The sequence below is a fragment of the Nicotiana tabacum genome, chromosome 12 (assembly GCF_000715075.1).
Source record: "Nicotiana tabacum cultivar K326 chromosome 12, ASM71507v2, whole genome shotgun sequence".
Classification (NCBI taxonomy): domain Eukaryota; kingdom Viridiplantae; phylum Streptophyta; class Magnoliopsida; order Solanales; family Solanaceae; genus Nicotiana; species Nicotiana tabacum.
The window spans coordinates 11,689,003-11,699,830 of NC_134091.1; the positions used below are offsets into that span (position 1 = coordinate 11,689,003).

The 10,828-nt window shown below is 34.5% G+C and overlaps 1 long non-coding RNA gene across 2 annotated transcripts; it reads left to right on the forward strand.

Moving 5' to 3' along the window:
- The first annotated feature begins 3,450 nt into the window (after positions 1–3,450).
- On the forward strand, positions 3,451–5,337 carry LOC107784843 (uncharacterized). 2 transcript variants are annotated; one of them, XR_001647756.2, is made up of 3 exons: positions 3,451–3,565; positions 3,660–3,811; positions 4,454–5,337. It is a non-coding gene; the product is annotated as an uncharacterized LOC107784843 (long non-coding RNA). The 2 variants fall into 2 exon arrangements; XR_012697534.1 differs by having other exon boundaries at positions 3,660–5,337.
- The last annotated feature ends 5,491 nt before the right edge of the window (positions 5,338–10,828 follow it).

The following is a 10,828-nucleotide window of genomic DNA, read 5'->3' on the forward strand; positions in this document are numbered from 1 at the left end:
TTGGCTCCTTTTTTGACTTAATCCCGTGATTTCTGCCATAATAATTGTTTAATGGAGAAAATTACGGATCCTTGTAGGTTGAGTTGGCGAAACTTTTCTCCGAGACCATTAGAAGCAGGATCGGTCGTGCCTTCGGTACACTCGAGGGCAAATCTGATGGTCTTGTCGAACTTCGAACCTCGATATCGAGCTCGGTTTCATCTGTAATTTCGATTTCTAATAGATGATTCGAGCATGGTCTATTGTTCCAGATGCTCGATCAAGTATCGAGCTCGGTTTTACCCGTACACAGTGTTCAAACTCGAAAGAAGTAAAATTTTTCCGATAAAGAGTATTCAATATATTATTATATACCTCTATAACCTTATATTTTATCTATATATACGATGTAATTTTTCGACGAAAGATGGTTGATGTAATTTTATATCCCACCAATCTTTATTGATTATTTTAGTGCTAATTATTTGATTTGTTTAATGAAGGAATATGAAGCAAGTATTGATCAATCTGATTCAATATATGTGGACATGGGGAGGCTCTGGTGAATCTGAATGGAATTACATCCTAAAATGTCTTATTAAGGAAATTCATATTGCTCATGGAGTGGTTATTGACTCCATTATGTTACGAACTGCCGACTCTGAACAAGTTAGCATTGATTCACCAAAGTTTAGTGGCAATGGGGGAACACAAAACTCAAGGTAGATCACCATGTGAAGTAAATCTAATTCCCTCTGACTCAATTTATGTCATAAAAATTTGGATGGTGTGAGTATAATTTTCTCATGAAGATTGATTAATTGTTGTCCTTTTCTAGGTTATTATTGAGGGATCTCCTTCGGAATATTTGACAGGGATTAGAGGGATATTGGGACATTATGATGGCCATTTGGTTGTAAAATCTATAAGCTTTGTAACTAATGCAAAGATTTATTGATCATTTGGGATTGGGACCGGTGGAACCCCATTCTCACTTTTGTTGAAAGAAGGTGGAGTTATTGTGGAATTCCATGGTCGTGATGGCTTGTACCTTATGTTATTGGTGTTTATTTGCTAAAAGTTAAAAAGAATCTCGAGTCTGAAAAGACAGACAAAACATCAATATTGACACGACGTCGTGGTGATATTATAGCAAGGCTAGAGATGGTATGAATGAACATGCTTTTTACGTAATATTTTTCTAATTACTGAGTTTATTAACTTCGCCTAGAGGCAATTTCAGAATTTGAACCTGTCTCTAAACTCATTATATTTTTAAAATTACAGTCCAAAATTTAACATGTTGCTTATATTTTAATTATTCATTCTTGTTAAGGACAAGAGTAGGTTGCTCTAGTGGTAAGCACCCTCCACTTCCAACCACGAGGTTATGAGTTTGAGTCACCCCAAGAACAAGGAGGGGAGTTCTTGGAGGGAGGGAGCCGAGGGTCTATCGGAAACAACCTCTCTACCCCAGGATATGGGTAAGGTCTGCGTACACACTACCATCCCCAGACCCCACTAGTGAAATTATACTGGATTGTTGTTGTTGTTGTTGTTGTTGTTAAGGATGAGAAAGCTTTGTGTTCAGTTTTCGTGAGTTTCAATTGCAGATAATAAATATTGATGGTGGAAAAGAAGTCTTCGTTACAATTGAAGGATCTTATTGGGGGCGTATCCAAGGGGTTCCATGGGGCACGTGAACCTATGCTCCCTCCCTAAATCATGTATAATAATGTTATATTCTTTTAATTTTTTAAAAATATATGTGTGTGCACCCATGTTCAAAATATTATATAATGTGATGGTTATTGGGTGTATCTCTCTAGGTGTGGTTGTGAGTTCAAATATTATGTCAATCTTGTTGTTTTTTCCTCTCTTTTTTTCTAGAACTAGACACCCACGGGAGATGGGCGTGTCTGATGTTATTTTTTTCGTATTTCTTAAGTACTTTTTCTTTTCATTTCTTTTTTGTTTGGTTTATTCTTCAAAATTTCACACATTGAAATTCCTATTCTTCTTTTGTCGTTGTGAAATCTTATATGATTAAATAAAATATGTATATTAAAACTAGGTTTAACTGATTCCAATATTTTCAACTTGAAAAATAGATATAGATGTAAGAAAATTACTATTTAAAAAAATTGAACTTATAATTCCAAAAGTATAATCGGTGCGCAATCGTAAGAACTAAAGGTTGAACTCATAAAATTTATATTTTGGTTCCATCTCTCCTTAATAGTACATCATACTCTCAAAATACTGGGTGCGCCTCTTATCTTATGGTCCACTGGGTTTCAATGGGATTATATGTGGGAAAGGAAGGCCCCTTTGGCAGTGAATGTCGGAACTTAATTTTAGATTTGCAACAGCAATGGGAAAGCTTGTATGTTTTCATGTGAGGAGCTGTGGTTACAATGTTACATTTATGCTATTTGTGTGCAAATGGAACATTTCTAATTTATGGTTGAAATGTTGGAGTTGGTCTATCAGATTGCTTTTATTTTTGTCTAAAACTTAAAGAGTAATTTTGATTAGTGACTTTTGATTCTAATTCGTTTCTCTTCTGATTAACCGTTTCGCCATAACCATTATTGCATCTCATTAATTAAAGATGTTAAAATTGGCCCAGAAAAATATGACCCGGTCAATTTACCTACCATCTCATTTGATTTAATTTAAGTGTTGAATAAAAGTTTGTTTCTATTTCAATTTGAATAAAAAGGAGTGTAACTAAATGAAGATATTTGGTCGTACGTTAAACATTCTGAGTAGTAACTTTAAGAAATACTCAACCATTAATATAATTCATTGCATAATGCGATCGTGGAATGAAGTCCAAGGCTGAGTTGCCATATATAATTGAATAAGAGAATTGGAAGGACGAAAGCTACTCTTTTTGGAAAACTAAAAGGATGTTTTTCACTTATGGAGATAGTTTATGGATGAAGTGTAGATTTTGGTATACTCTAAGGATGTATTTGGCCAAAACATTCTCTTCCTTTCACTTCTTTCACATCAGCCCAAATCTTTTTACTACTATCTCTTCTACATGCAATCTTTTGCGTCTGACCGCCTTTGAAGTAAAGGCGGATGCAATGTATCGGGGTTCAACTCAACAGGGGCGGGTGTAGTGCTGTGGTTCCGGGTTTAATTAAATTTATAATTTTCGATACGGCATAAAAGTATATGTGTAAAATTTGTAATTAAAATTATAAAATAAAATAGATATGAACCCATACAAGGTTAATTTTTTAAAGTTGAACCCATAAAATTTAAATTTTGGATTCGCCTCGGTATTACGGAATATAAATTTATATGTAAATATTCACTAATATTGTAATATATAACAATATGAATCCAAAACTTTTAAAAAATAACAGGTTTAATACTAAAAAAATTAAAAATTGAACCCGTAAAATTTAAATTCATATATAGCTTTGAAGCATTCTCTGCCACGCACCTTCTACATGTAATCTTCCGACTGGACCTAACCTCTTCGCTCTTTTCCTTTTTGCCTATATAAAATGGTGTCTTCCAAATTTGAAGAAAGGCAGTTTTTTGGAACAGCAGAAATCAGCTAATGGTACAATAACTTTTCTTTCTTTTCCACTGCAAAATAGTGACAAATATCTCAATTTAATACATATGCCTTGTATTTTTTTTTTTTGTTTTTGCAGGAATATCAAGTGAGTTATGATCAGGGGAAATATATATTGCATATTTTGGTGGTGTTATTGACTATATCATGTTCCGAACCATAAACAGTACCCTAAAAGGTGTAATTCTTCGGTCACCAAAATTTGGTGGCTTTGGTAGGAGAGTAACAAAGGTATGGTCGGAACTTATTAGCGGAGATTGGATTCGAGATTTGAATTTTATGGGTTCATAATTGCATATTTTATCTAATTTAATGAGTTCAAGATTTATTATTTAGATATATTTAATAATTTTTAAAGTAAAAATACAGGCTTGAACTCATAGCTCATAGCTTTTATACTGGATACATGAGTTCAAATCTATAATTCTATCACATTTTATCTAACTTAATAGGTTCAAATTTTATTATTTATATATATTTAAAAAGCAATTGAGTAAAAATACATGGTATGAGAAACCTATAGCTTCTACCTGGATACACCTCTACATTGGATCCACCTCTGCTTGTTAGCAAACATAATAATTTTAAATTGCATGTCATGTCAAAAGTATTTGGTTCACTCATTTTCATCATGCTTATGACCAACATCTAACTTAGTTTGAAATTAAGGCAAAATTATAGCGATCTTTATACAAATAGCTTTTCATATTCATTGTTTACTTTTTTTAATTATATACATAGTTTATACATTGATTACACACAATTCTACATATATAAAACATAAATTATGCATATATTATATTTTTATCGGCTATTTTTAGTTTAAGCAGTTAGGTGAATGATTATTTAGGTTAATTCTTATTGTTTTGCTAGGTGACTTTTGAGAAAGCACCGTTGGAATATTTGACAGGAATAACAGGGACTTTGGGTCGTTTTAACGGCCATTTAGTTGTAAAATCTCTATGTTTTTTATAAACAATGTGAAGAGTTATGGACCCTTTGATTCTGAGCGTGTGCCTGAGTCCGGGAAAAGAAGCTCTTTTCATCTTCTGATGAAAAGATTGGGCTATCGTTGGACTCCACGGGTGTGACTCGTACCTTGATGCTATTGGTGTTTATTTGCAGAAAATTACTCGTCGCACTTTACCAGAGGAACTTGAATGTGATGACCAGAAATCTGAAGAAGGCGGTGGAGGATAAGAAGTATAGAGTCACAATTTAAGCAAATTACTCTCTCTGTTTCAATTTGACTTCTTGGCACGGAATTTAAGAAAAAAGAAGAAGAAAAAAGAAAGTCTTTTGAAACTTGTGGTCTTAAAAACTTAAGGAGTATAGTTTTGTGGGGCTATAAGATTTGTATGATTATAAAAGTTTCTCATTAAAGGTAAAATTGGTAAAATAAAAAGTTTAAAGTTGAATTATTTTTAAATTTAGAAATATGTCATTTATTTTGAAACAGACTAAAACGGAAAGTATTTGATCTAATTTGATACAAAGGGAATAGCATTTTAGTCAGGGGTGGAGCCAACTAACGGTACAATAGTTTTATTGTATTAAAAAGTTTACCTATAAATAATCTATTCCGAACACAGCGAGCTGAAAGAGTTGTGGTTTAGTATACTTTTGTAATGTTATTTTCCTATGTTTTGTTAATTCTGGTAGAAATGTCTTTCCGGAGCTTCTGTTGCAAATAGCTTCATTAAATATATATGTTGTTGTAATGGTGAATTGTGAATCGAAGTTTTTATTTGTGTGTCTATTTCTTCTACTCTTCTCCCTCTATCAGGACTTTACTGATTTTGCTCTGAGTTGAATTATAAAAATATTCTTTAAAATTAACTTATTATCTTGTCCTTCATCATCAGACCCCACTTCTAGAATAAAATTGGATTTGTTGTTGTTATTCGATCTTGTTGTTGTTATTTTGCCCTCATCAAAATAAAAATTATCTCCTACTCAATGTTTAAGTTAAATAATATACATTAAAGCAAAATAAATCAATATATTAACCATTATGACTCTTCATTGCTATTAAATTTTTTAAAGAATTTGAGAAGTTGCTTTGAGTTATTCAATATTAACAAAATTCATTTGACTACTTTAATACAAAGACCTAATACGTCTATCAAATCCAAGTTATAACATACTGTCCATCCAAGTTTATATTTTCGTTGATCATTCAAAAACCATATATATATATATATATATATATATATATATATATATATATATATATATATATATATATATATATATATATATATATATATATATATATTGTTGCAGGAACCCCTAAATTGAAATGATAAATTACATAAATTCCAATCTTAAAAACTTAGCAAGATAAGGCATCAAATTTATTTGAAAAGGTGTAAGCCTTCGCGTTTTAGCTCAAAGGTAACGGATCTGAATTCTGAAGCCAGGGTAAGCATGCGTCCTCGATTAATGTAATTAATTTAAATGATAGCTCGTGAAAAGGATAGATTTATTTCATAATAATAAACTTAGGAGTAATCAGTTTTGCGTTCAAATTTTGGGTTGTGTTCTCCTTTGACTGCATGACCTTCTCTTCACTTGATTATGCTCAGTTTCCACACCAACCAAATATGTATGTCCTCTGTCCCTTTTTTTCTCTTCTTTTTGACATAGTTAAAACTGGAATAGAAGAATTCAACTGCGATTAAGAGGCTAATAATAGGTTTAATGCGATATATTTACTATATTGTTATTTTCAGAGGAATGCCTTAACTTTGAGTCTTATTCCGTCAGTCCCATTGTATACTCTTTTTATTGCGCCACGTCCAAAAATATTGACCTTATTTGATTAAAGAATCTAATTACTCAACTAAACTTTAAGTTAAGTCAATTAGTTCAGTGGCTAGGGTCATTATGGACTCTCTTATTCTATAATTTATTTATTTTTCAAACTTTTGTTATACATATAGGGTAGGGAAAGTTGTTGCTAAAGTTGGGAAGGAAACTTTGGCATAACTGGTAAAGTTGTTGTCATGTGATCAGGGGGTCACAGGCTCGAGCCTTGGAAACAACCTCATGCAGAAATACAAGATAAGGTTGCGTACAATAGACCCTAGTGATCCGGTCCTTCCCTGAACCAATGCATAATGGGAGCTTAGTACACCGGCCTGCCATTGCCCTTTATGTAGGGTAGAGAAAAAAAAATGGGAAAGGAAATGATAAGGTGGGTTATACATATAGGGTAGGGAAAGGAAATATGGTTCAAATAATAGAGTTGATCACCTTTATCATCAGCGTGCCCGTAGTTTTTTTTAATAAAGAGCAGTTATACATTCAAAATAATTAGTGAAATCATTCAAGTATGCAATCATAACATTTATATCCTATCACTTAAAGTAAAACTTTGTAATCCCTACTTCCTTAGATGTTAATTCTAATAAGATTAACCAACTGAAGCTTCCAAGGCTGAATTTATTTGCATCAACTTTTCATATCCCGGGCTCTGCTTTTAATGTAAACCTTTTGGCTTTACAGTTACCTTGTTATAATGTTTCCGGAATGGAACTCTTCATCTACTCTATTCACTAATTGAAGTATATATTTCTATTATATAGAAAAGTCAAATATGATCGACTAAGGGTAGACTTGTCATTATACCTGCCACCATCTTTGTCTTTTTTTTATGGTAAAAATAATAATAATAATAATAATAATAATAATAATAATAAATAGGTATCTTTTCTATAAATCCCACAACCCTGCAATATTCTAGAAGTGTATGCCACTTTCTATTTACTTTTTTATCCAACCAAACCCAACATCCTACAATTCTCCGGTAGTTCCTTTTATATATTTGTTTACTCCCAGTTAACAGTATGTTTTGAAGCACTTGTGAGTTTGATTCATCTTCTATTAGGTCAGTAACTTTCTCTAATCTTCTTCAACTTCTGCATGGCATTTTCAACATGGCATTTTCAAGAACAGCTTTTTGAGTTTTATCTCAATTTTGCCCAAATTTCTTCTGGTTCTCTTCAGATCTCTGAATTTCACATCTGAAATTCATGGCTTGATGTCCTTATTATTCTGTCCCCATTATTCTGTCCCCAATTTCATAGATGATGTAAAGGTTTTTCAGCTATTAAAGTTTTTTAATAGCTGCATATTTGTCCTTCAAAAATAATACAGATTATGTGCCTTCCCTCGGTTAGCTTCACCCTTGTAGTTTGCCATTATTTTTTCCTCTTTGTTCATTTAATTTTTTCGGTTATAATTCTTCTACTTTATCAATTCTTTCCATCAACTATGAGTGTTTTAATTCCAGATCTGATTTTTTCACTTTTTTTCCCCTGAAATATATGGGTGATTGTATTTGAAAGAGATTATTTATGTCAAACTATCTTCCCAATGTTCTTTGGGTTAACCCTCTTTCTTCTGTTATTTTTGTATGATCTTTATTTATGTTTTGAATTTGAGTAATGACTGGGGGAATTACTTACTATGGTGGACCTTATAGAAATCCTAATTGTCCATGACCAAGATTCTAAGTATTTTTAATTAATTGTTTTTACTCTTTTGATGTAGTAAAATTGGTAATGTCGACATTGAGTGCTTTGTATGGTCATTGTTTTACTTAGGAGCCATATGTTTATTAATGGAGGAGATTCATATGTTGTGGTTTTCCCTTTTAATATTAGTGATTTCTAAAAAACATGAAGACTGGTAAACGTCTAAAAAATTAAGTTAGTTCTCACAAGAAAAATAAAGGTATAAGGGAAATGGCTGGCTTAAGAAAGTTATTTTTGGTTAGTTGTTGGTAATTCTTTAACTTATTCATTGGCTAATTGTTACTTTGACTTCTTTGGACAAAATCTGTTGGCTACATCAGATGAGTCCATACCTATACACTAATTTATTTTCTTATTAGCCCGTAAATAATTTTTTTTTTCTTTTGGCACTCACCATATAGAAACCACTTATTCAAGATCATTATTGACACTTTCCTATTTTGGGTTGTTTTAATTACAGGTTTCACTCTCTGTTGTGTTGTAATAGCTGTCTGTTCGTACGTTTTAGTAGCAAATTACTGTGTGGTAAGTACTGCTCTTTGTTGGATTTAATATTTTCCATGTAGCTTCTTCATATTAAGGAGGTGTTGGCCAAAGCATCAATAGTTATTCATTTTTTAAATACCATTTGCTCTGGTTATCAAATGTCACGACCCGAAATTTTTCACCGACAGGGCCGTGATGGCGCCTAACATTTCACTTGCCAGGCAGCCAACGTTAGAAAATCATTAAACCAATTCAAATGAAATTCTCAAGAACACTTTAAAATCCATAACTTCTCAACTGGACGTCCGAATCACGTCAAATCAACTCCGTTTCTCACCAAATTTTACAGACATGTCTTAAATATCGTAATGAACCTGTACGGGCTCCGGGACTAAAATACGGACCCGACACTAATAATGCCAAATATCAATCAATTCTTAAAAATAAATAATTTCTAAACTTTTAATTTTCATCTAAAATTCATAACTCAAGCTAGGGACCTCCAAATTCGATTCCGAGCATACGTCCAGGTCCCATAATTCGATACGGACCTACCGGGACCGTCAAAGCACAGATCCGGGCCCGTTTACCAAAATTATTGACCGAAGTCAACTAAAATTAACTTTTAAGACAAACATTCTTATTTTCATTAGTTTTCAACATAAAAGCTTTTCGGAAACCTGCCCGGACTGTGCACGCAAATCGAAGAGGGTAAAAATGAGATTTTTAAGGCTTAAGAGTGCTGATTCGGGTTCTAAAACATAAGATGACCTTTTGGGTTATCACATTCTCCACCTCTAAAATAACCGTTCGTCCTTGAACGGACATAGAAAAATACCTGGGCTGGTGAAAAGGTGGAGATATCTACTCCGCATATCGGACTCGGACTCCCAAGTAGCTGCCTCAATAGGCTGACCTCTCCACTGACTCGAACTGAAGGGTAACTCTTTAGCCTCAACTGACGAACCTGCCGGTCTAGAATAGCCACCGGTTCCTCCTCGTAAGTCAAATACCTGTCCAACTGGACAGAGCTGAAATCTAACACGTGAGATGGGTCACCATGATATTTCCGGAGCATAGACACATGGGATACCGGATGAACTAAGGATAACCCTGGAGGCAACGCAAGTCAATAAGCTACCTCCCCCACTCTCTCGAGGATCTCAAATGGCCCGATATACCTAGGGCTCAACTTGCCCTTCTTCCCAAATCTCATAACACCCTTCATGGGGATACCCAAAGCAATATTCTTTCTCCAACCATGAATGCAATATCACGAACTTTACAGTCAGCATAACTCTTTTTCCTGGACTGAGCTGTACGAAGTCGATCCTGCATAATCTTGACCTTGTCCAAGGCCTCCTGAACTAAATCTGTACCCAATAACCGAGCTTCCCCCGGCTCGAATTACCCAACTGGCGACCTACACTATCTACCATATAATGCCTCACAGGGAGCTATCTGAATGCTCGACTGGTAGCTGTTATTGTAGGCAAACTCCGCTAACGGCAAAAACTGATCCCAAGAACCTCTAAAATCAATAACACAGGCGCGGAGCATATCCTCCAAGATCTGAATAGTACGCTCGGACTGCTCATTTGTCTGAGGATGAAATGTTGTGCTCAACTCAACCCGCGTACCCAAATTATGCTAAACTGCCCTTCAAAAGTGCGAGGTAAACTGCGTACCTCGATCAAAAATGATAGACACGGGCACACCGTGAAGACGGGCGATCTCACGAATATAAATCTCTGCCAACCGCTCCGAGGAATAGGTAACTGCCACAGGAATGAAATAAGTTGACTTAGTCAGCCTGTCCACAATGACCCAAACTGCATCAAACCTTCTCTGAGTCCGTGGGAGTCCAACAACAAAGTCCATAGTGATACGCTCCCACTTCCACTCGGGAATATCTAACCTCTAAAGTAAACCACCAGGTCTTTGATACTCACACTTTACTTGCTGGCAATTTAGGCACCGAGCTACATAGGCAACTATGTCCTTCTTCATTCGCCTCCACCAATAATGCTGCCTCAAGTCTTGATACATCTTGGCGGCGCCCAGATGAATAGAATACTAGGAACTGTGGGACTTCTCAAGGATTAACTCACGAAGTCCATCCACATTAGGCACACAAATACGACCCTGCATCTTCAAAACTCCGTCATCTCCAATAGTAACCTGCTTGGCTTCACCGTGCCGCACTTGTCTCTAAGGACAA